A 25883-nucleotide genomic window follows, 5' to 3' on the forward strand; every position below is an offset into this window, starting at 1 on the left:
CTGCATGCAAAGAATAGGAATGTGCAGTGGGATTTACGTGAACTCAGCGCAAGGCAGATCTTTCCGACATAGGCTTGAGAATCTTACGGGAACACTTGTACTGTTTCTAAATTAAGTGTAGGCGTGGGAGGAGGGTGCTTCCTGCGCACTAATAACAGCACGCTTGTCAATTGTGGATGCTAATAATTCGCTTGTATCTTCCTAGACACATCTGCTGGTTGTGAATTATTCCACTTGCATGGCAAGGTGCGCATGTAGGTGTGTTAAAAATTCTGGAGGCACTGGGTATTGATCCCAGTTCCTCTCGCATACTAAGCGAGCGCTCTACCATCTTAGCTACGCCCGCCGCCCCGAAGACTAATGGTGCTACATACAGCCATATAGACGACACAGACTCTTGCACTTCCATTATTCAGCAGACAAACACTACTCTCTATGTATCCGTTATGGTGTCTTTCAGGTTTCGTGCATTATGTATCGAATCGTAGTTGGCCACAATGAGAGTGGCACGTATAACGTCGAAAATAGAATTCGGACACCGCTCTTAGTAAGACCAACGTGTTGTCCACCCTCTAGACTTCAATGAGGTTAAGCCGCGATACCTAAGACAGATCTGCACTCGATGACACCTCGATAACAGCCGGTCCCCACACTTACATCTTGCTCTCCTTACGTCAGTATACATCATATCAGTCTGTGACGCTGGCTTTGCAACATCTTGCGTGCCTTTAGGTTCGCCGCGATCAACACTTACCATGCACTGACCACAAAATATGGAGGCGCCGCGGCTTGAACCCTGGACCTTTCACATGCCAAGCGAACGCTCTACCAACTGAGCTACGCCCCAGGCGCGAGCTAACTGCGCTATTCCCCATTCTTTGCGACTCAGATGCGCACGGACACGATGGTTGGTTGGTTTGTAGCGGTGAAGGGAGCAGAGTACAAAGGCGCGGACCCGTTCATATACACAAAAGTACCAAGCAGTTTCGATGCTCTGGTATTACAAATGAAAATTCCGTCTGTTTTTAACGTCTTAAATTCAAAGAGCCGTCACAAATTGCTCCGTTTTCACTCCTTGACGACAATCATACAGCACCTGAGGTAACAAACACATCTCGAGCCCCATTGTGCACTCCATTATTCATGCCAACTCAGTGCCTAGCTCTTTACTACTGTGTACCAATCTTATCGTCCAACTGCAAAACACTGGGCCACAATAAGTTTCCACGTCTCCATTGCACTGCGCACACTACGAAACGCTCCCCAAACTTGGCACTCACCCTCGCAGCCGACTTTTCCGACATTCCACGACGCTCACGCAACGCTCACGCTAGTGACAGCATTATTTATAGTTCGACGTCGCGCCAAAGCGAATGAGCACATTTCGCCTACGGCTTAGGCCGCCCTCCTAGTGTGGCTGCTCGGTGTCTGCAGGCAGCGAGGGTCTGCAAGCTTCCTGTGTTCGCACCTATGTCACCTGTGCTTGCTTGTCAGAGACAGACTATCGCAAAACTTACAACTCACTCCATGAATTGATTGCTACGGCATCTGTTATCAGCAGTCACAACTAGCAACACCAGTAGCAGCTGACTGCATGCAAAGAATAGGAATGTGCAGTGGGATTTACGTGAATTCAGCGCAAGGCAGATCTTTCCGACATAGGCTTGAGAATCTTACGGGAACACTTGTACTGTTTCTAAATTAAGTGTAGGCGTGGGAGGAGGGTGCTTCCTGCGCACTAATAACAGCACGCCTGTCAATTGTGGATGCTAATAATTCGCTTGTATCTTCCTAGACACATCTGCTGGTTGTGAATTATTCCACTTGCATGGCAAGGTGCGCATGTAGGTGTGTTAAAAATTCTGGAGGCACTGGGTATTGATCCCAGTACCTCTCGCATACTAAGCGAGCGCTCTACCATCTGAGCTACGCCCGCCGCCCCGGAGACTAATGGTGCTACATACAGCCATATAGACGACACAGACCCTTGCACTCCCATTATTCAGCAGACAAACACTACTCTCTATGTATCCGTTAGGGTGTCTTTCAGGTTTCGTGCATTATGTATCGAATCGTAGTTGGCCACAATGAAAGTGGCACGTATAACGTCGAAAATAGAATTCGGACACCGCTCTGAGTAAGACCAACGTGTTGTCCACCCTCTAGACTTCAATGAGGTTAAGTCGCGATACCTAAGACAGATCTGCACTCGATGGCACCTCGACAACAGCCGGTCCCCACACTTACATCTTGCTCTCCTTACGTCAGTATACATCATATCAGTCTGTGACGCTGGCTTTGCAACATCTTGCATGCCTTTAGGTTCGCCGCGATCAACACTTACCATGCACTGACCACAAAATATGGAGGCGCCGCGGCTTGAACCCTGGACCTTTCACATGCCAAGCGAACGCTCTACCAACTGAGCTACGCCCCATGCACGAGCAAACTGCGCTATTCCCCATTCTTTGCGACTCAGATGCGCACGGACACGATAGTTGGTTGGTTTGTAGCGGTGAAGGGAGCAGAGTACAAAGGCGCGGACCCGTTCATATACACAAAAGTACCAAGTAGTTTCGATGCTCTGGTATTACAAATGAAAATTCCGTCTGTTTTTAACGTCTTAAATTGAAAGAGCCGTCACAAATTGCTCCGTTTTCACTCCTTGACGACAATCATACAGCACCTGAGGTAACAAACACATCTCGAGCCCCATTGTGCACTCCATTAAACATGCCAACTCAGTGCCTCGCTCTTTACTACTGTGTACCAATCTTGTCGTCCAACTGCAAAACACTGGGCCACAACAAGTTTACGCGTCTCCATTGCACTGCGCACACTACGAAACGCTCCCCAAACTTGGCACTCACCCTCGCAGCCGACTTTTCCGACATTCCACGACGCTCACGCAACGCTCACGCTAGTGACAGCATTATTTATAGTTGGACGTCGCGCCAAAGCGAATGAGCACATTTCGTCTACGGCTTAGGCCGCCCTCCTAGTGTGGCTGCTCGGTGTCTGCAGGCAGCGAGGGTCTGCAAGCTTCCTGTGTTCGCACCTATGTCACCTGTGCTTGCTTGTCAGAGACAGACTATCGCAAAACATACAACTCACTCCATGAATTGATTGCTACGGCATCTGTTATCAGCAGTCACAACTAGCAACACCAGTAGCAGCTGACTGCATGCAAAGAATAGGAATGTGCAGTGGGATTTACGTGAACTCAGCGCAAGGCAGATCTTTCCGACATAGGCTTGAGAATCTTACGGGAACACTTGTACTGTTTCTAAATTAAGTGTAGGCGTGGGAGGAGGGTGCTTCCTGCGCACTAATAACAGCACGCTTGTCAATTGTGGATGCTAATCATTCGCTTGTATCTTCCTAGACACATCTGCTGGTTGTGAATTATTCCACTTGCATGGCAAGGTGCGCATGTAGGTGTGTTAAAAATTCTGGAGGCACTGGGTATTGATCCCAGTACCTCTCGCATACTAAGCGAGCGCTCTACCATCTGAGCTACGCCCGCCGCCCCGAAGACTAATGGTGTTACATACAGCCATATAGACGACACAGACCCTTGCACTCCCATTATTCAGCAGACAAACACTACTCTCTATGTATCCGTTAGGGTGTCTTTCAGGTTTCGTGCATTATGTATCGAGTCGTAGTTGACCACAATGAAAGTGGCACGTATAACGTCGAAAATAGAATTCGGACACCTCTCTGAGTAAGACCAACGTGTTGTCCACCCTCTAGACTTCAATGAGGTTAAGCCGCGATACCTAAGACAGATCTGCACTCGATGACACCTCGATAACAGCCGGTCCCCACACTTACATCTTGCTCTCCTTACGTCAGTATACATCATATCAGTCTGTGACGCTGGCTTTGCAACATCTTGCGTGCCTTTAGGTTCGCCGCGATCAACACTTACCATGCACTGACAACAAAATATGGAGGCGCCGCGGCTTGAACACTGGACCTTTCACATGCCAAGCGAACGCTCTACCAACTGAGCTACGCCCCAGGCGCGAGCAAACTGCGCTATTCCCCATTCTTTGCGACTCAGATGCGCACGGACACGATGGTTGGTTGGTTTGTAGCGGTGAAGGGAGCAGAGTACAAAGGCGCGGACCCGTTCATATATACAAAAGTACCAAGTAGTTTCGATGCTCTGGTATTACAAATGCAAATTCCGTCTGTTTTTAACGTCTTAAATTGAAAGAGCCGTCACAAATTGCTACGTTTTCACTCCTTGACGACAATCATACAGCACCTGAGGTAACAAACACATCTCGAGCCCCATTGAGCACTCCATTATTCATGCCAACTCAGTGCCTCGCTCTTTACTACTGTGTACCAATCATGTCGTCCAACTGCAAAACACTGGGCCACAATAAGTTTCCGCGTCTCCATTGCACTGCGCATACTACGAAACGCTCCCCAAACTTGGCACTCCCCCTCGCAGCCGACTTTTCCGACTTTCCACGACGCTCACGCTAGTGACAGCATTATTTATAGTTCGACGTCGCGCCAAAGCGAATGAGCACATTTCGCCTACGGCTTAGGCCGCCCTCCTAGTGTGGCTGCTCGGTGTCTGCAGGCAGCGAGGGTCTGCAAGCTTCCTGTGTTCGCACCTATGTCACCTGTGCTTGCTTGTCAGAGACAGACTACCGCAAAACATACAACTCACTCCATGAATTGATTGCTACGGCATCTGTTATCAGCAGTCACAACTAACAACACCAGTAGCAGCTGACTGCATGCAAAGAATAGGAATGTGCAGTGGAATTTACGTGAACTCAGCGCAAGTTAGATCTTTCCGACATAGGCTTGAGAATCTTACAGGAACACTTGTACTGTTTCTAAATTAAGTGTAGGCGTGGGAGGAGGGTGCTTCCTGCGCACTAATAACAGCACGTTTGTCAATTGTGGATGCTAATCATTCGCTTGTATCTTCCTAGACACATCTGCTGGTTGTGAATTATTCCACTTGCATGGCAAGGTGCGCATGTAGGTGTGTTAAAAATTCTGGAGGCACTGGGTATTGATCCCAGTTCCTCTCGCATACTAAGCGAGCGCTCTACCATCTGAGCTACGCCCGCCGCCCCGAAGACTAATGGTGCTACATACAGCCATATAGACGACACAGACCCTTGCACTCCCATTATTCAGCAGACAAACACTACTCTCTATGTATCCGTTAGGGTGTCTTTCAGGTTTCGTGCATTATGTATCGAATCGTAGTTGGCCACAATGAAAGTGGCACGTATAACGTCGAAAATAGAATTCGGACACCGCTCTGAGTAAGACCAACGTGTTGTCCACCCTCTAGACTTCAATGAGGTTAAGCCGCGATACCTAAGACAGATCTGCACTCGATGACACCTCGATAACAGCCGGTCCCCACACTTACATCTTGCTCTCCTTACGTCAGTATACATCATATCAGTCTGTGACGCTGGCTTTGCAACATCTTGCGTGCCTTTAGGTTCGCCGCGACCAACACTTACCATGCACTGACCACAAAAAATGTAGGCGCCGCGGCTTGAACACTGGACCTTTCACATGCCAAGCGAACGCTCTACCAACTGAGCTACGCCCCATGCACGAGCAAACTGCGCTATTCCCCATTCTTTGCGACTCAGATGCGCACGGACACGATGCTTGGTTGGTTTGTAGCGGTGAAGGGAGCAGAGTACAAAGGCGCGGACCAGTTCATATACACAAAAGTACCAAGTAGTTTCGATGCTCTGGTATTACAAATGAAAATTCCGTCTGTTTTTAACGTCTTAAATTGAAAGAGCCGTCACAAATTGCTCCGTTTTCACTCCTTGACGACAATCATACAGCACCTGAGGTAACAAACACATCTCGAGCCCCATTGTGCACTCCATTATTCATGCCAACTCATTGCCTCGCTCTTTACTACTGTGTACCAATCTTGTCGTCCAACTGCAAAACACTGGGCCACAATAAGTTTCCGCGTCCCATTGCACTGCGCATACTACGAAACGCTCCCCAAACTTAGCACTCACCCTCGCAGCAGACTTTTCCGACTTTCCACGACACTCACGCAACGCTCACGCTAGTGACAGCATTATTTATAGTTCGACGTCGCGCCAAAGCGAATGAGCACATTTCGCCTACGGCTTAGGCCGCCCTCCTAGTGTGGCTGCTCGGTGTCTGCAGGCAGCGAGGGTCTGCAAGCTTCCTGTGTTCGCACCTATGTCACCTGTGCTTGCTTGTCAGAGACAGAATATCTCAAAACATACAACTCACTCCATGAATTGATTGCTACGGCATCTGTTATCAGCAGTCACAACTAGCAACACCAGTAGCAGCTGACTGCGCGCAAAGAATAAGAATGTGCAGTGGGATTTACGTGAACTCGGCGCAAGGCAGATCTTTCCGACATAGGCTTGAGAATCTTACAGGAACACTTGTACTGTTTCTAAATTAAGTGTAGGCGTGGGAGGAGGGTGCTTCCTGCGCACTAATAACAGCACGCTTGTCAATTGTGGATGCTAATCATTCGCTTGTATCTTCCTAGACACATCGGCTGGTTGTGAATTATTCCACTTGCATGGCAAGGTGCGCATGTAGGTGTGTTAAAAATTCTGGAGGCACTGGGTATTGATCCCAGTTCCTCTCGCACACTAAGCGAGCGCTCTACCATCTGAGCTACGCCCGCCGCCCCGAAGACTAATGGTGCTACATACAGCCATATAGACGACACAGACCCTTGCACTCCCATTATTCAGCAGACAAACACTACTCTCTATGTATCCGTTAGGGTGTCTTTCAGGTTTCGTGCATTATGTATCGAATCGTAGTTGGCCACAATGAAAGTGGCACGTATAACGTCGAAAATAGAATTCGGACACCGCTCTGAGTAAGACCAACGTGTTGTCCACCCTCTAGACTTCAATGAGGTTAAGCCGCGATACCTAAGACAGATCTGCACTCGATGACACCTCGATAACAGCCGGTCCCCACACTTACATCTTGCTCTCCTTACGTCAGTATACATCATATCAGTCTGTGACGCTGGCTTTGCAACATCTTGCGTGCCTTTAGGTTCGCCGCGACCAACACTTACCATGCACTGACCACAAAAAATGTAGGCGCCGCGGCTTGAACCCTGGACCTTTCACATGCCAAGCGAACTCTCTACCAACTGAGCTACGCCCCATGCACGAGCAAACTGCGCTATTCCCCATTCTTTGCGACTCAGATGCGCACGGACACGATGGTTGGTTGGTTTGTAGCGGTGACGGGGAGCAGAGTACAAAGGCGCGGACCCGTTCATATACACAAAAGTACCAAGTAGTTTCGATGCTCTGGTATTACAAATGAAAATTCCGTCTGTTTTTAACGTCTTAAATTGAAAGAGCCGTCACAAATTGCTCCGTTTTCACTCCTTGACGACAATCATACAGCACCTGAGGTAACAAACACATCTCGAGCCCCATTGTGCACTCCATTATTCATGCCAACTCAGTGCCTCGCTCTTTACTACTGTGTACCAATCTTGTCGTCCAACTGCAAAACACTGGGCCACAATAAGTTTCCGCGTCTCCATTGCACTGCGCATACTACGAAACGCTCCCCAAACTTAGCACTCACCCTCGCAGCAGACTTTTCCGACTTTCCACGACACTCACGCAACGCTCACGCTAGTGACAGCATTATTTATAGTTCGACGTCGCGCCAAAGCGAATGAGCACATTTCGCCTACGGCTTAGGCCGCCCTCCTAGTGTGGCTGCTCGGTGTCTGCAGGCAGCGAGGGTCTGCAAGCTTCCTGTGTTCGCACCTATGTCACCTGTGCTTGCTTGTCAGAGACAGACTATCGCAAAACATACAACTCACTCCATGAATTGATTGCTACGGCATCTGTTATCAGCAGTCACAACTAGCAACACCAGTAGCAGCTGACTGCATGCAAAGAATAGGAATGTGCAGTGGGATTTACGTGAACTCAGCGCAAGGCAGATGTTTCCGACATAGGCTTGAGAATCATACGGGAACACTTGTACTGTTTCTAAATTAAGTGTAGGCGTGGGAGGAGGGTGCTTCCTGCGCACGTTTGTCAATTGTGGATGCTAATCATTCGCTTGTATCTTCCTAGACACATCTGCTGGTTGTGAATTATTCCACTTGCATGGCAAGATGCGCATGTAGGTGTGTTAAAAATTCTGGAGGCACTGGGTATTGATCCCAGTACCTCTCGCATACTAAGCGAGCGCTCTACCATCTGAGCTACGCCCGCCGCCCCGAAGACTAATGGTGCTACATACAGCCATATAGACGACACAGACCCTTGCACTCCCATTATTCAGCAGACAAACACTACTCTCTATGTATCCGTTAGGGTGTCTTTCAGGTTTCGTGCATTATGTATCGAATCGTAGTTGGCCACAATGAAAGTGGCACGTATAACGTCGAAAATAGAATTCGGACACCGCTCTGAGTAAGACCAACGTGTTGTCCACCCTCTAGACTTCAATGAGGTTAAGCCGCGATAACTAAGACAGATCAGCACTCGATGACACCTCGATAACAGCCGGTCCCCACACTTACATCTTGCTCTCCTTACGTCAGTATACATCATATCAGTCTGTGACGCTGGCTTTGCAACATCTTGCGTGCCTTTAGGTTCGCCGCGATCAACACTTACCATGCACTGACAACAAAATATGGAGGCGCCGCGGCTTGAACCCTGGACCTTTCACATGCCAAGCGAACGCTCTACCAACTGAGCTACGCCCCCGGCACGAGCAAACTGCGCTATTCCCCATTCTTTGCGACTCAGATGAGCACGGACACGATGGTTGGTTGGTTTGTAGCGGTGAAGGGAGCAGAGTACAAAGGCGCGGACCCGTTCATATACACAAAAGTTCCAAGTAGTTTCGATGCTCTGGTATTACAAATACAAATTCCGTCTGTTTTTAACGTCTTAAATTCAAAGAGCCGTCACAAATTGCTCCGTTTTCACTCCTTGACGACAATCATACAGCACCTGAGGTAACAAACACATCTCGAGCCCCATTGTGCACTCCATTATTCATGCCAACTCAGTGCCTCGCTCTTTACTACTGTGTACCAATCTTGTCGTCCAACTGCAAAACACTGGGCCACAATAAGTTTCCGCGTCTCCATTGCACTGCGCATACTACGAAACGCTCCCCAAACTTGGCACTCACCCTCGCAGCTGACTTTTCCGACTTTCCACGACGCTCACGCTAGTGACAGCATTATTTATAGTTCGACGTCGCGCCAAAGCGAATGAGCACATTTCGCCTACGGCTTAGGCCGCCATCCTAGTGTGGCTGCTCGGTGTCTGCAGGCAGCGAGGGTCTGCAAGCTTCCTGTGTTCGCACCTATGTCACCTGTGCTTGCTTGTCAGAGACAGACTACCGCAAAACATACAACTCACTCAATGAATTGACTGCTACGGCATCTGTTATCAGCAGTCACAACTAACAACACCAGTAGCAGCTGACTGCATGCAAAGAATAGGAATGTGCAGTGGAATTTACGTGAACTCAGCGCAAGGCAGATCTTTCCGACATAGGCTTGAGAATCTTACAGGAACACTTGTACTGTTTCTAAATTAAGTGTAGGCGTGGGAGGAGGGTGCTTCCTGCGCACTAATAACAGCACGTTTGTCAATTGTGGATGCTAATCATTCGCTTGTATCTTCCTAGACACATCTGCTGGTTGTGAATTATTCCACTTGCATGGCAAGGTGCGCATGTAGGTGTGTTAAAAATTCTGGAGGCACTGGGTATTGATCCCAGTTCCTCTCGCATACTAAGCGAGCGCTCTATCATCTGAGCTACGCCCGCCGCCCCGTAGACTAATGGTGCTACATACAGCCATATAGACGACACAGACCCTTGCACTCCCATTATTCAGCAGACAAACACTACTCTCTATGTATCCGTTAGGGTGTCTTTCAGGTTTCGTGCATTATGTATCGAATCGTAGCTGGCCACAATGAAAGTGGCACGTATAACGTCGAAAATAGAATTCGGACACCGCTCTGAGTAAGACCAACGTGTTGTCCACCCTCTAGACTTCAATGAGGTTAAGCCGCGATACCTAAGACAGATCTGCACTCGATGACACCTCGATAACAGCCGGTCCCCACACTTACATCTTGCTCTCCTTACGTCAGTATACATCATATCAGTCTGTGACGCTGGCTTTGCAACATCTTGCGTGCCTTTAGGTTCGCCGCGATCAACACTTACCATGCACTGACAACAAAATATGGAGGCGCCGCGGCTTGAACCCTGGACCTTTCACATGCCAAGCGAACGCTCTACCAACTGAGCTACGCCCCCGGCACGAGCAAACTGCGCTATTCCCCATTCTTTGCGACTCAGATGAGCACGGACACGATGGTTGGTTGGTTTGTAGCGGTGAAGGGAGCAGAGTACAAAGGCGCGGACCCGTTCATATACACAAAAGTTCCAAGTAGTTTCGATGCTCTGGTATTACAAATACAAATTCCGTCTGTTTTTAACGTCTTAAATTGGAAGAGCCGTCACAAATTGCTCCGTTTTCACTCCTTGACGACAATCATACAGCACCTGAGGTAACAAACACATCTCGAGCCCCATTGTGCACTCCATTATTCATGCCAACTCAGTGCCTCGCTCTTTACTACTGTGTACCAATCTTGTCGTCCAACTGCAAAACACTGGGCCACAATAAGTTTCCGCGTCTCCATTGCACTGCGCATACTACGAAACGCTCCCCAAACTTGGCACTCACCCTCGCAGCCGACTTTTCCGACTTTCCACGACGCTCACGCTAGTGACAGCATTATTTATAGTTCGACGTCGCGCCAAAGCGAATGAGCACATTTCGCCTACGGCTTAGGCCGCCCTCCTAGTGTGGCTGCTCGGTGTCTGCAGGCAGCGAGGGTCTGCAAGCTTCCTGTGTTCGCACCTATGTCACCTGTGCTTGCTTGTCAGAGACAGACTACCGCAAAACATACAACTCACTCAATGAATTGATTGCTACGGCATCTGTTATCAGCAGTCACAACTAACAACACCAGTAGCAGCTGACTGCATGCAAAGAATAGGAATGTGCAGTGGAATTTACGTGAACTCAGCGCAAGGCAGATCTTTCCGACATAGGCTTGAGAATCTTACAGGAACACTTGTACTGTTTCTAAATTAAGTGTAGGCGTGGGAGGAGGGTGCTTCCTGCGCACTAATAACAGCACGTTTGTCAATTGTGGATGCTAATCATTCGCTTGTATCTTCCTAGACACATCTGCTGGTTGTGAATTATTCCACTTGCATGGCAAGGTGCGCATGTAGGTGTGTTAAAAATTCTGGAGGCACTGGGTATTGATCCCAGTTCCTCTCGCATATTAAGCGAGCGCTCTATCATCTGAGCTACGCCCGCCGCCCCGAAGACTAATGGTGCTACATACAGCCATATAGACGACACAGACCCTTGCACTCCCATTATTCAGCAGACAAACACTACTCTCTATGTATCCGTTAGGGTGTCTTTCAGGTTTCGTGCATTATGTATCGAATCGTAGTTGGCCACAATGAAAGTGGCACGTATAACGTCGAAAATAGAATTCGGACACCGCTCTGAGTAAGACCAACGTGTTGTCCACCCTCTAGACTTCAATGAGGTTAAGCCGCGATACCTAAGACAGATCTGCACTCGATGACACCTCGATAACAGCCGGTCCCCACACTTACATCTTGCTCTCCTTACGTCAGTATACATCATATCAGTCTGTGACGCTGGCTTTGCAACATCTTGCGTGCCTTTAGGTTCGCCGCGATCAACACTTACCATGCACTGACAACAAAATATGGAGGCGCCGCGGCTTGAACCCTGGACCTTTCACATGCCAAGCGAACTCTCTACCAACTGAGCTACGCCCCCGGCACGAGCAAACTGCGCTATTCCCGATTCTTTGCGACTCAGATGAGCACGGACACGATGGTTGGTTGGTTTGTAGCGGTGAAGGGAGCAGAGTACAAAGGCGCGGACCCGTTCATATACACAAAAGTTCCAAGTAGTTTCGATGCTCTGGTATTACAAATACAAATTCCGTCTGTTTTTAACGTCTTAAATTGAAAGAGCCGTCACAAATTGCTCCGTTTTCACTCCTTGACGACAATCATACAGCACCTGAGGTAACAAACACATCTCGAGCCCCATTGTGCACTCCATTATTCATGCCAACTCAGTGCCTCGCTCTTTACTACTGTGTACCAATCTTGTCGTCCAACTGCAAAACACTGGGCCACAATAAGTTTCCGCGTCTCCATTGCACTGCGCATACTACGAAACGCTCCCCAAACTTGGCACTCACCCTCGCAGCCGACTTTTCCGACTTTCCACGACGCTCACGCTAGTGACAGCATTATTTATAGTTCGACGTCGCGCCAAAGCGAATGAGCACATTTCGCCTACGGCTTAGGCCGCCATCCTAGTGTGGCTGCTCGGTGTCTGCAGGCAGCGAGGGTCTGCAAGCTTCCTGTGTTCGCACCTATGTCACCTGTGCTTGCTTGTCAGAGACAGACTACCGCAAAACATACAACTCACTCAATGAATTGATTGCTACGGCATCTGTTATCAGCAGTCACAACTAACAACACCAGTAGCAGCTGACTGCATGCAAAGAATAGGAATGTGCAGTGGAATTTACGTGAACTCAGCGCAAGGCAGATCTTTCCGACATAGGCTTGAGAATCTTACAGGAACACTTGTACTGTTTCTAAATTAAGTGTAGGCGTGGGAGGAGGGTGCTTCCTGCGCACTAATAACAGCACGTTTGTCAATTGTGGATGCTAATCATTCGCTTGTATCTTCCTAGACACATCTGCTGGTTGTGAATTATTCCACTTGCATGGCAAGGTGCGCATGTAGGTGTGTTAAAAATTCTGGTGGCACTGGGTATTGATCCCAGTTCCTCTCGCATACTAAGCGAGCGCTCTACCATCTGAGCTACGCCCGCCGCCCGAAGACTAATGGTGCTACATACAGCCATATAGACGACACAGACCCTTGCACTCCCATTATTCAGCAGACAAACACTACTCTCTATGTATCCGTTAGGGTGTCTTTCTGGTTTCGTGCATTATGTATCGAATCGTAGTTGGCCACAATGAAAGTGGCACGTATAACGTCGATAATAGAATTCGGACACCGCTCTGAGTAAGACCAACGTGTTGTCCACCCTCTAGACTTCAATGAGGTTAAGCCGCGATACCTAAGACAGATCAGCACACGATGACACCTCGATAACAGCCGGTCCCCACACTTACATCTTGCTCTCCTTACGTCAGTATACATCATATCAGTCTGTGACGCTGGCTTTGCAACATCTTGCGTGCCTTTAGGTTCGCCGCGATCAACACTTACCATGCACTGACAACAAAATATGGAGGCGCCGCGGCTTGAACACTGGACCTTTCACATGCCAAGCGAACGCTCTACCAACTGAGCTACGCCCCAGGCACGAGCAAACTGCGCTATTCCCCATTCTTTGCGACTCAGATGCGCACGGACACGATGGTTGGTTGGTTTGTAGCGGTGAAGGGAGCAGAGTACAAAGGCGCGGACCCGTTCATATACACATAAGTACCAAGTAGTTTCGATGCTCTGGTATTACAAATGAAAATTCCGCCTTTTTTTAACGTCTTAAATTGAAAGAGCCGTCACAAATTGCTCCGTTTTCACTCCTTGACGACAATCATACAGCACCTGAGGTAACAAACACATCTCGAGCCCCATTGTGCACTCCATTATTCATGCCAACTCAGTGCCTCGCTCTTTACTACTGTGTACCAATCTTGTCGTCCAACTGCAAAACACTGGGCCACAATAAGTTTCCGCGTCTCCATTGCACTGCGCATACTACGAAACGCTCCCCAAACTTGGCACTCACCCTCGCAGCCGACTTTTCCGACTTTCCACGACGCTCACGCTAGTGACAGCATTATTTATAGTTCGACGTCGCGCCAAAGCGAATGAGCACATTTCGCCTACGGCTTAGGCCGCCCTCCTAGTGTGGCTGCTCGGTGTCTGCAGGCAGCGAGGGTCTGCAAGCTTCCTGTATTCGCACCTATGTCACCTGTGCTTGCTTGTCAGAGACAGACTATCGCAAAACATACAACTCACTCCATGAATTGATTGCTACGGCATCTGTTATCAGCAGTCACAACTAACAACACCAGTAGCAGCTGACTGCATGCAAAGAATAGGAATGTGCAGTGGAATTTACGTGAACTCAGCGCAAGGCAGATCTTTCCGAAATAGGCTTGAGAATCTTACAGGAACACTTGTACTGTTTCTAAATTAAGTGTAGGCGTGGGAGGAGGGTCCTTCCTGCGCACTAATAACAGCACGTTTGTCAATTGTGGATGCTAATAATTCGCTTGTATCTTCCTAGACACATCTGCTGGTTGTGAATTATTCCACTTGCATGGCAAGGTGCGCATGTAGGTGTGTTAAAAATTCTGGAGGCACTGATCCCAGTTCCTCTCGCATACTAAGCGAGCGCTCTACCATCTGAGCTACGCCCGCCGCCCCGAAGACTAATGGTGCTACATACAGCCATATAGACGACACAGACCCTTGCACTCCCATTATTCAGCAGACAAACACTACTCTCTATGTATCCGTTGGGGTGTCTTTCAGGTTTCGTGCATTATGTATCGAATCGTAGTTGGCCACAATGAAAGTGGCACGTATAACGTCGAAAATAGAATTCGGACACCGCTCTGAGTAAGACCAACGTGTTGTCCACCCTCTAGACTTCAATGAGGTTAAGCCGCGATACCTAAGACAGATCTGCACTCGATGACACCTCGATAACAGCCGGTCCCCACACTTACATCTTGCTCTCCTTACGTCAGTATACATCATATCAGTCTGTGACGCTGGCTTTGCAACATCTTGCGTGCCTTTAGGTTCGCCGCGATCAACACTTACCATGCACTGACAACAAAATATGGAGGCGCCGCGGGTTGAACCCTGGACCTTTCACATGCCAAGCGAACGCTCTACCAACTGAGCTACGCCCCAGGCACGAGCAAACTGCGCTATTCCCCATTCTTTGCGACTCAGATGCGCACGGACACGATGGTTGGTTGGTTTGTAGCGGTGAAGGGAGCAGAGTACAAAGGCGCGGACCCGTTCATATACACAAAAGTTCCAAGTAGTTTCGATGCTCTGGTATTACAAATACAAATTCCGTCTGTTTTTAACGTCTTAAATTGAAAGAGCCGTCACAAATTGCTCCGTTTTCACTCCTTGACGACAATCATACAGCACCTGAGGTAACAAACACATCTCGAGCCCCATTGTGCACTCCATTATTCATGCCAACTCAGTGCCTCGCTCTTTACTACTGTGTACCAATCTTGTCGTCCAACTGCAAAACACTGGGCCACAATAAGTTTCCGCGTCTCCATTGCACTGCGCATACTACGAAACGCTCCCCAAACTTGGCACTCACCCTCGCAGCCGACTTTTCCGACTTTCCACGACGCTCACGCTAGTGACAGCATTATTTATAGTTCGACGTCGCGCCAAAGCGAATGAGCACATTTCGCCTACGGCTTAGGCCGCCCTCCTAGTGTGGCTGCTCGGTGTCTGCAGGCAGCGAGGGTCTGCAAGCTTCCTGTGTTCGCACCTATGTCACCTGTGCTTGCTTGTCAGAGACAGACTATCGCAAAACATACAACTCACTCCATGAATTGATTGCTACGGCATCTGTTATCAGCAGTCACAACTTGCAACACCAGTAGCAGCTGACTGCATGCAAAGAATAGGAATGTGCAGTGGAATTTACGTGAACTCAGCGCAAGGCAGATCTTTCCGACATAGGCTTGAGAATCTTACGGGAACACTTGTACTGTTTCTAAATTAAGTGTAGGCGTGGGAGGAGGGTGCTTCCTGCGCACTAATAACAGCACGCTTGTCAATTGTGGATGCTAATAATTCGCTTGTATCTTCCTAGACACATCTGCTGGTTGTGAATTATTCCACTTGCATGGCAAGGTGCGCATGTAGGTGTGTTAAAAATTCTGGAGGCACTGATCCCAGTTCCTCTCGCATACTAAGCGAGCGCTCTACCATCTGAGCTACGCCCGCCGCCCCGAAGACTAATGGTGCTACATACAGCCATATAGACGACACAGACCCTTGCACTCCCATTATTCAGCAGACAAACACTACTCTCTATGTATCCGTTAGGGTGTCTTTCAGGTTTCGTGCATTCTGTATCGAATCGTAGTTGGCCACAATGAAAGTGGCACGTATAACGTCGAAAATAGAATTCGGACATCGCTCTGAGTAAGACCAACGTGTTGTCCACCCTCTAGACTTCAATGAGGTTAAGCCGCGATACCTAAGACAGATCTGCACTCGATGACACCTCGATAACAGCCGGTCCCCACACTTACATCTTGCTCTCCTTACGTCAGTATACATCATATCAGTCTGTGACGCTGGCTTTGCAACATCTTGCGTGCCTTTAGGTTCGCCGCGATCAACACTTACCATGCACTGACAACAAAATATGGAGGCGCCGCGGCTTGAACCCTGGACCTTTCACATGCCAAGCGAACGCTCTACCAACTGAGCTACGCCCCAGGCACGAGCAAACTGTGCTATTCCCCATTCTTTGCGACTCAGATGCGCACGGACACGATGGTTGGTTGGTTTGTAGCGGTGAAGGGAGCAGAGTACAAAGGCGCGGACCCGTTCATATACACAAAAGTTCCAAGTAGTTTCGATGCTCTGGTATTACAAATACAAATTCCGTCTGTTTTTAACGTCTTAAATTCAAAGAGCCGTCACAAATTGCTCCGTTTTCACTCCTTGACGACAATCATACAGCACCTGAGGTAACAAACACATCTCGAGCCCCATTGTGCACTCCATTATTCATGCCAACTCAGTGCCTCGCTCTTTACTACTGTGTACCAATCTTGTCGTCCAACTGTAAAACACTGGGCCACAATAAGTTTCCGCGTCTCCGTTGCACTGCGCATACTACGAAACGCTCCCCAAACTTGGCACTCACACTCGCAGCCGACTTTTCCGACTTTCCACGACGCTCACGCTAGTGACAGCATTATTTATAGTTCGACGTCGCGCCAAAGCGAATGAGCACATTTCGCCTACGGCTTAGGCCGCCCTCCTAGTGTGGCTGCTCGGTGTCTGCAGGCAGCGAGTGTCTGCAAGCTTCCTGTATTCGCACCTATGTCACCTGTGCTTGCTTGTCAGAGACAGACTATCGCAAAACATACAACTCACTCCATGAATTGATTGCTACGGCATCTGTTATCAGCAGTCACAACTAACAACACCAGTAGCAGCTGACTGCATGCAAAGAATAGGAATGTGCAGTGGAATTTACGTGAAAACAGCGCAAGGCAGATCTTTCCGACAAAGGCTTGAGAATCTTACAGGAACACTTGTACTGTTTCTAAATTAAGTGTAGGCGTGGGAGGAGGGTGCTTCCTGCGCACTAATAACAGCACGCTTGTCAATTGTGGATGCTAATCATTCGCTTGTATCTTCCTAGACACATCTGCTGGTTGTGAATTATTCCACTTGCATGGCAAGGTGCGCATGTAGGTGTGTTAAAAATTCTGGATGCACTGGGTATTGATCCCAGTTCCTCTCGCATACTAAGCGAGCGCTCTACCATCTGAGCTACGCCCGTCCCCCCGAAGACTAATGGTGCTACATACAGCCATATAGACGACACAGACCTTTGCACTCCCATTATTCAGCAGACAAACACTACTCTCTATGTATCCGTTAGGGTGTCTTTCAGGTTTCGTGCATTATGTATCGAATCGTAGTTGGCCACAATGAAAGTGGCACGTATAACGTCGAAAATAGAATTCGGACACCGCTCTGAGTAAGACCAACGTGTTGTCCACCCTCTAGACTTCAATGAGGTTAAGCCGCGATACCTAAGACAGATCTGCACTCGATGACACCTCGATAACAGCCGGTCCCCACACTTACATTTTGCTCTCCTTACGTCAGTATACATCATATCAGTCTGTGACGCTGGCTTTGCAACATCTTGCGTGCCTTTAGGTTCGCCGCGATCAACAGTTACCATGCACTGACCACAAAAAATGGAGGCGCCGCGGCTTGAACCCTGGACCTTTCACATGCCAAGCGAACGCTCTACCAACTGAGCTACGCCCCATGCACGAGCAAACTGCGCTATTCCCCATTCTTTGCGACTCAGATGCGCACGGACACGATGGTTGGTTGGTTTGTAGCGGTGAAGGGAGCAGAGTACAAAGGCGCGGACCCGTTCATATACACAAAAGTTCCAAGTAGTTTCGATGCTCTGGTATTACAAATAAAAATTCCGTCTGTTTTTAACGTCTTAAATTGAAAGAGCCGTCACAAATTGCTCCGTTTTCACTCCTTGACGACAATCATACAGCACCTGAGGTAACAAACACATCTCGAGCCCCATTGTGCACTCCATTATTCATGCCAACTCAGTGCCTCGCTCTTTACTACTGTGTGCCAATCTTGTCGTCCAACTGCAAAACACTGGGCCACAACAAGTTTCCGCGTCTCCATTGCACTGCGCATACTACGAAACGCTCCCCAAACTTGGCACTCACCCTCGCAGCCGACTTTTCCGACTTTCCACGACGCTCACGCTAGTGACAGCATTATTTATAGTTCGACGTCGCGCCAAAGCGAATGAGCACATTTCGCCTACGGCTTAGGCCGCCCTCCTAGTGTGGCTGCTCGGTGTCTGCAGGCAGCGAGGGTCTGCAAGCTTCCTGTGTTCGCACCTATGTCACCTGTGCTTGCTTGTCAGAGACAGACTACCGCAAAACATACAACTCACTCCATGAATTGATTGCTACGGCATCTGTTATCAGCAGTCACAACTAACAACACCAGTAGCAGCTGACTGCATGCAAAGAATAGGAATGTGCAGTGGAATTTACGTGAACTCAGCGCAAGGCAGATCTTTCCGACATAGGCTTGAGAATCTTACAGGAACACTTGTACTGTTTCTAAATTAAGTGTAGGCGTGGGAAGAGGGTGCTTCCTGCGCACTAATAACAGCACGCTTGTCAATTGTGGATGCTAATCATTCGCTTGTATCTTCCTAGACACATCTGCTGGTTGTGAATTATTCCACTTGCATGGCAAGGTGCGCATGTAGGTGTGTTAAAAATTCTGTAGGCACTGGGTATTGATCCCAGTTCCTCTCGCATACTAAGCGAGCGCTCTACCATCTGAGCTACGCCCGCCCCCCGAAGACTACTGGTGCTACATACAGCCATATAGACGACACAGACCCTTGCACTCCCATTATTCAGCAGACAAACACTACTCTCTACGTATCCGTTAGGGTGTCTTTCAGGTTTCGTGCATTCTGTATCGAATCGTAGTTGGCCACAATGAAAGTGGCACGTATAACGTCGAAAATAGAATTCGGACACCGCTCTGAGTAAGACCAACGTGTTGTCCACCCTCTAGACTTCAATGAGGTTAAGCCGCGATACCTAAGACAGATCTGCACTCGATGACACCTCGATAACAGCCGGTCCCCACACTTACATCTTGCTCTCCTTACGTCAGTATACATCATATCAGTCTGTGACGATGGCTTTGCAACATCTTGCGTGCCTTTAGGTTCGCCGCGATCAACAGTTACCATGCACTGACCACAAAAAATGGAGGCGCCGCGGCTTGAACCCTGGACCTTTCACATGCCAAGCGAACGCTCTACCAACTGAGCTACGCCCCATGCACGAGCAAACTGCGCTATTCCCCATTCTTTGCGACTCAGATGCGCACGGACACGATGGTTGGTTGGTTTGTAGCGGTGAAGGGAGCAGAGTACAAAGGCGCGGACCCGTTCATATACACAAAAGTACCAAGTAGTTTCGATGCTCTGGTATTACAAATGAAAATTCCGTCTGTTTTTAACGTCTTAAATTGAAAGAGCCGTCACAAATTGCTCCGTTTTCACTCCTTGACGACAATCATACAGCACCTGAGGTAACAAACACATCTCGAGCCCCATTGTGCACTCCATTATTCATGCCAACTCAGTGCCTCGCTCTTTACTACTGTGTACCAATCTTGTCGTCCAACTGCAAAACACTGGGCCACAATAAGTTTCCGCGTCTCCATTGCACTGCGCATACTACGAAACGCTCCCCAAACTTGGCACTCACCCTCGCAGCCGACTTTTCCGACTTTCCATGACGCTCACGCTAGTGACAGCATTATTTATAGTTCGACGTCGCGCCAAAGCGAATGAGCACATTTCGCCTACGGCTTAGGCCGCCCTCCTAGTGTGGCTGCTCGGTGTCTGCAGGCAGCGAGGGTCTGCAAGCTTCCTGTGTTCGCACCTATGTCACCTGTGCTTGCTTGTCAGAGACAGACTACCGCAAAACATACAACTCACTCCATGAATTGATTGCTATGGCATCTGTTATCAGCAGTCACAACTAACAACACCAGTAGCAGCTGACTGCATGCAAAGAATAGGAATGTGCAGTGGAATTTACGTGAACTCAGCGCAAGGCAGATCTTTCCGACATAGGCTTGAGAATCTTACAGGAACACTTGTACTGTTTCTAAATTAAGTGTAGGCGTGGGAGGAGGGTGCTTCCTGCGCACTAATAACAGCACGCTTGTCAATTGTGGATGCTAATCATTCGCTTGTATCTTCCTAGACACATCTGCTGGTTGTGAATTATTCCACTTGCATGGCAAGGTGCGCATGTAGGTGTGTTAAAAATTCTGTAGGCACTGGGTATTGATCCCAGTTCCTCTCGCATACTAAGCGAGCGCTCTACCATCTGAGCTACGCCCGCCCCCCGAAGACTACTGGTGCTACATACAGCCATATAGACGACACAGACCCTTGCACTCCCATTATTCAGCAGACAAACACTACTCTCTACGTATCCGTTAGGGTGTCTTTCAGGTTTCGTGCATTCTGTATCGAATCGTAGTTGGCCACAATGAAAGTGGCACGTATAACGTCGAAAATAGAATTCGGACACCGCTCTGAGTAAGACCAACGTGTTGTCCACCCTCTAGACTTCAATGAGGTTAAGCCGCGATACCTAAGACAGATCTGCACTCGATGACACCTCGATAACAGCCGGTCCCCACACTTACATCTTGCTCTCCTTACGTCAGTATACATCATATCAGTCTGTGACGATGGCTTTGCAACATCTTGCGTGCCTTTAGGTTCGCCGCGATCAACAGTTACCATGCACTGACCACAAAAAATGGAGGCGCCGCGGCTTGAACCCTGGACCTTTCACATGCCAAGCGAACGCTCTACCAACTGAGCTACGCCCCATGCACGAGCAATCTGCGCTATTCCCCATTCTTTGCGACTCAGATGCGCACGGACACGATGGTTGGTTGGTTTGTAGCGGTGAAGGGAGCAGAGTACAAAGGCGCGGACCCGTTCATATACACAAAAGTACCAAGTAGTTTCGATGCTCTGGTATTACAAATGAAAATTCCGTCTGTTTTTAACGTCTTAAATTGAAAGAGCCGTCACAAATTGCTCCGTTTTCACTCCTTGACGACAATCATACAGCACCTGAGGTAACAAACACATCTCGAGCCCCATTGTGCACTCCATTATTCATGCCAACTCAGTGCCTCGCTCTTTACTACTGTGTACCAATCTTGTCGTACAACTGCAAAACACTGGGCCACAACAAGTTTCCGCGTCTCCATTGCACTGCGCATACTACGAAACGCTCCCCAAACTTGGCACTCACCCTCGCAGCCGACTTTTCCGACTTTCACGCAACGCTCACGCTAGTGACAGCATTATTTATAGTTCGACGTCGCGCCAAAGCGAATGAGCACATTTCGCCTACGGCTTAGGCCGCCCTCCTAGTGTGGCTGCTCGGTGTCTGCAGGCAGCGAGGGTCTGCAAGCTTCCTGTGTTCGCACCTATGTCACCTGTGCTTGCTTGTCAGAGACAGACTACCGCAAAATATACAACTCACTCCATGAATTGATTGCTACGGCATCTGTTATCAGCAGTCACAACTAACAACACCAGTAGCAGCTGACTGCATGCAAAGAATAGGAATGTGCAGTGGAATTTACGTGAACTCAGCGCAAGGCAGATCTTTCCGACATAGGCTTGAGAATCTTACAGGAACACTTGTACTGTTTCTAAATTAAGTGTAGGCGTGGGAGGAGGGTGCTCCCTGCGCACTAATAACAGCACGCTTGTCAATTGTGGATGCTAATCATTCGCTTGTATCTTCCTAGACACATCTGCTGGTTGTGAATTATTCCACTTGCATGGCAAGGTGCGCATGTAGGTGTGTTAAAAATTCTGGAGACACTGGGTATTGATCCCAGTTCCTCTCGCATACTATGCGAGCGCTCTACCATCTGAGCTACGCCCGCCCCCCCCGAAGACTAATGGTGCTACATACAGCCATATAGACGACACAGACCCTTGCACTCCCATTATTCAGCAGACAAACACTACTCTCTATGTATCCGTTAGGGTGTCTTTCAGGTTTCGTGCATTCTGTATCGAATCGTAGTTGGCCACAATGAAAGTGGCACGTATAACGTCGAAAATAGAATTCGGACATCGCTCTGAGTAAGACCAACGTGTTGTCCACCCTCTAGACTTCAATGAGGTTAAGCCGCGATACCTAAGACAGATCTGCACTCGATGACACCTCGATAACAGCCGGTCCCCACACTTACATCTTGCTCTCCTTACGTCAGTATACATCATATCAGTCTGTGACGCTGGCTTTGCAACATCTTGCGTGCCTTTAGGTTCGCCGCGACCAACACTTACCATGCACTGAAAACAAAAAATATAGGCGCCGCGGCTTGAACACTGGACCTTTCACATGCCAAGCGAACGCTCTACCAACTGAGCTACGCCCCATGCACGAGCAAACTGCGCTATTCCCCATTCTTTGCGACTCAGATGCGCACGGACACGATAGTTGGTTGGTTTGTAGCGGTGAAGGGAGCAGAGTAATAAGGCGCGGACCCGTTCATATACACAAAAGTACCAAGTAGTTTCGATGCTCTGGTATTACAAATGAAAATTCCGTCTGTTTTTAACGTCTTAAATTGAAAGAGCCGTCACAAATTGCTCCGTTTTCACTCCTTGACGACAATCATGCAGCACCTGAGGTAACAAACACATCTCGAGCCCCATTGTGCACTCCATTATTCATGCCAACTCAGTGCCTCGCTCTTTACTACTGTGTACCAATCTTGTCGTCCAACTGCAAAACACTGGGCCACAATAAGTTTCCGCGTCTCCATTGCACTGCGCATACTACGAAACGCTCCCCAAACTTGGCACTCACCCTCGCAGCCGACTTTTCCGACTTTCCACGACGCTCACGCTAGTGACAGCATTATTTATAGTTCGACGTCGCGCCAAAGCGAATGAGCACATTTCGCCTACGGCTTAGGCCGCCCTCCTAGTGTGGCTGCTCGGTGTCTGCAGGCAGCGAGGGTCTGCAAGCTTCCTGTGTTCGCACCTATGTCACCTGTGCTTGCTTGTCAGAGACAGACTACCGCAAAACATACAACTCACTCCATGAATTGATTGCTACGGCATCTGTTATCAGCAGTCACAACTAACAACACCAGTAGCAGCTGACTGCATGCAAAGAATAGGAATGTGCAGTGGAATTTACGTGAACTCAGCGCAAGGCAGATCTTTCCGACATAGGCTTGAGAATCTTACAGGAACACTTGTACTGTTTCTAAATTAAGTGTAGGCGTGGGAGGAGGGTGCTCCCTGCGCACTAATAACAGCACGCTTGTCAATTGTGGATGCTAATCATTCGCTTGTATCTTCCTAGACACATCTGCTGGTTGTGAATTATTCCACTTGCATGGCAAGGTGCGCATGTAGGTGAGTTAAAAATTCTGGAGACACTGGGTATTGATCCCAGTTCCTCTCGCATACTATGCGAGCGCTCTACCATCTGAGCTACGCCCGCCCCCCCCGAAGACTAATGGTGCTACATACAGCCATATAGACGACACAGACCCTTGCACTCCCATTATTCAGCAGACAAACACTACTCTCTATGTATCCGTTAGGGTGTCTTTCAGGTTTCGTGCATTCTGTATCGAATCGTAGTTGGCCACAATGAAAGTGGCACGTATAACGTCGAAAATAGAATTCGGACATCGCTCTGAGTAAGACCAACGTGTTGTCCACCCTCTAGACTTCAACGAGGTTAAGCCGCGATACCTAAGACAGATCTGCACTCGATGACACCTCGATAACAGCCGGTCCCCACACTTACATCTTGCTCTCCTTACGTCAGTATACATCATATCAGTCTGTGACGCTGGCTTTGCAACATCTTGCGTGCCTTTAGGTTCGCCGCGACCAACACTTACCATGCACTGAAAACAAAAAATATAGGCGCCGCGGCTTGAACACTGGACCTTTCACATGCCAAGCGAACGCTCTACCAACTGAGCTACGCCCCATGCACGAGCAAACTGCGCTATTCCCCATTCTTTGCGACTCAGATGCGCACGGACACGATAGTTGGTTGGTTTGTAGCGGTGAAGGGAGCAGAGTACAAAGGCGCGGACCCGTTCATATACACAAAAGTACCAAGTAGTTTCGATGCTCTGGTATTACAAATGAAAATTCCGTCTGTTTTTAACGTCTTAAATTGAAAGAGCCGTCACAAATTGCTCCGTTTTCACTCCTTGACGACAATCATGCAGCACCTGAGGTAACAAACACATCTCGAGCCCCATTGTGCACTCCATTATTCATGCCAACTCAGTGCCTCGCTCTTTACTACTGTGTACCAATCTTGTCGTCCAACTGCAAAACACTGGGCCACAATAAGTTTCCGCGTCTCCATTGCACTGCGCATACTACGAAACGCTCCTCAAACTTGGCACTCACCCTCGCAGCCGACTTTTCCGACTTTCCACGACGCTGACGCTAGTGACAGCATTATTTATAGTTCGACGTCGCGCCAAAGCGAATGAGCACATTTCGCCTACGGCTTAGGCCGCCCTCCTAGTGTGGCTGCTCGGTGTCTGCAGGCAGCGAGGGTCTGAAAGCTTCCTGTGTTCGCACCTATGTCACCTGTGCTTGCTTGTCAGAGACAGACTACCGCAAAACATACAACTCACTCCATGAATTGATTGCTACGGCATCTGTTATCAGCAGTCACAACTAACAACACCAGTAGCAGCTGACTGCATGCAAAGAATAGGAATGTGCAGTGGAATTTACGTGAACTCAGCGCAAGGCAGATCTTTCCGACATAGGCTTGAGAATCTTACAGGAACACTTGTACTGTTTCTAAATTAAGTGTAGGCGTGGGAGGAGGGTGCTTCCTGCGCACTAATAACAGCACGCTTGTCACTTGTGGATGCTAACCATTCGCTTGTATCTTCCTAGACACATCTGCTGGTTGTGAATTATTCCACTTGCATGGCAAGGTGCGCATGTAGGTGTGTTAAAAATTCTGGGGGCACTGGGTATTGATCCCAGTTCCTCTCGCATACTAAGCGAGCGCTCTACCATCTGAGCTACGCCGGCCACCCCGAAGACTGATGGTGCTACATGCAGCCATATAGACGACACAGACCCTTGCACTCCCATTATTCAGCAGACAAACACTACTCTCTATGTATCCGTTGGGGTGTCTTTCAGGTTTCGTGCATTCTGTATCGAATCGTAGTTGGCCACAATGAAAGTGGCACGTATAACGTCGAAAATAGAATTCGGACACCGCTCTGAGTAAGACCAACGTGTTGTCCACCCTCTAGACTTCAATGAGGTTAAGCCGCGATA

General features: G+C 48.7%; 5 non-coding genes across 5 annotated transcripts; all 5 read right to left on the bottom strand.

Annotated features, from left to right (window-relative positions):
- Positions 1-8701: 8701 nt before the first annotated feature.
- Positions 8702-8774, bottom strand: Trnaa-ggc (transfer RNA alanine (anticodon GGC)). Its single transcript has one exon. It is a non-coding gene; the product is annotated as a tRNA-Ala (tRNA).
- A 1506-nt stretch (positions 8775-10280) lies between these two features.
- On the bottom strand, positions 10281-10353 carry Trnaa-ggc (transfer RNA alanine (anticodon GGC)). Its single transcript has one exon. It is a non-coding gene; the product is annotated as a tRNA-Ala (tRNA).
- Positions 10354-11859: 1506 nt separating this feature from the next.
- Positions 11860-11932, bottom strand: Trnaa-ggc (transfer RNA alanine (anticodon GGC)). Its single transcript has one exon. It is a non-coding gene; the product is annotated as a tRNA-Ala (tRNA).
- A 7306-nt stretch (positions 11933-19238) lies between these two features.
- Positions 19239-19311, bottom strand: Trnat-agu (transfer RNA threonine (anticodon AGU)). The gene has a single exon. It is a non-coding gene; the product is annotated as a tRNA-Thr (tRNA).
- Positions 19312-20816: 1505 nt separating this feature from the next.
- On the bottom strand, positions 20817-20889 carry Trnat-agu (transfer RNA threonine (anticodon AGU)). Its single transcript has one exon. It is a non-coding gene; the product is annotated as a tRNA-Thr (tRNA).
- Between the last annotated feature and the right edge of the window lie 4994 nt (positions 20890-25883).

This window comes from Schistocerca gregaria, chromosome 9, assembly GCF_023897955.1.
Source record: "Schistocerca gregaria isolate iqSchGreg1 chromosome 9, iqSchGreg1.2, whole genome shotgun sequence".
Lineage (NCBI taxonomy): Eukaryota > Metazoa > Arthropoda > Insecta > Orthoptera > Acrididae > Schistocerca > Schistocerca gregaria.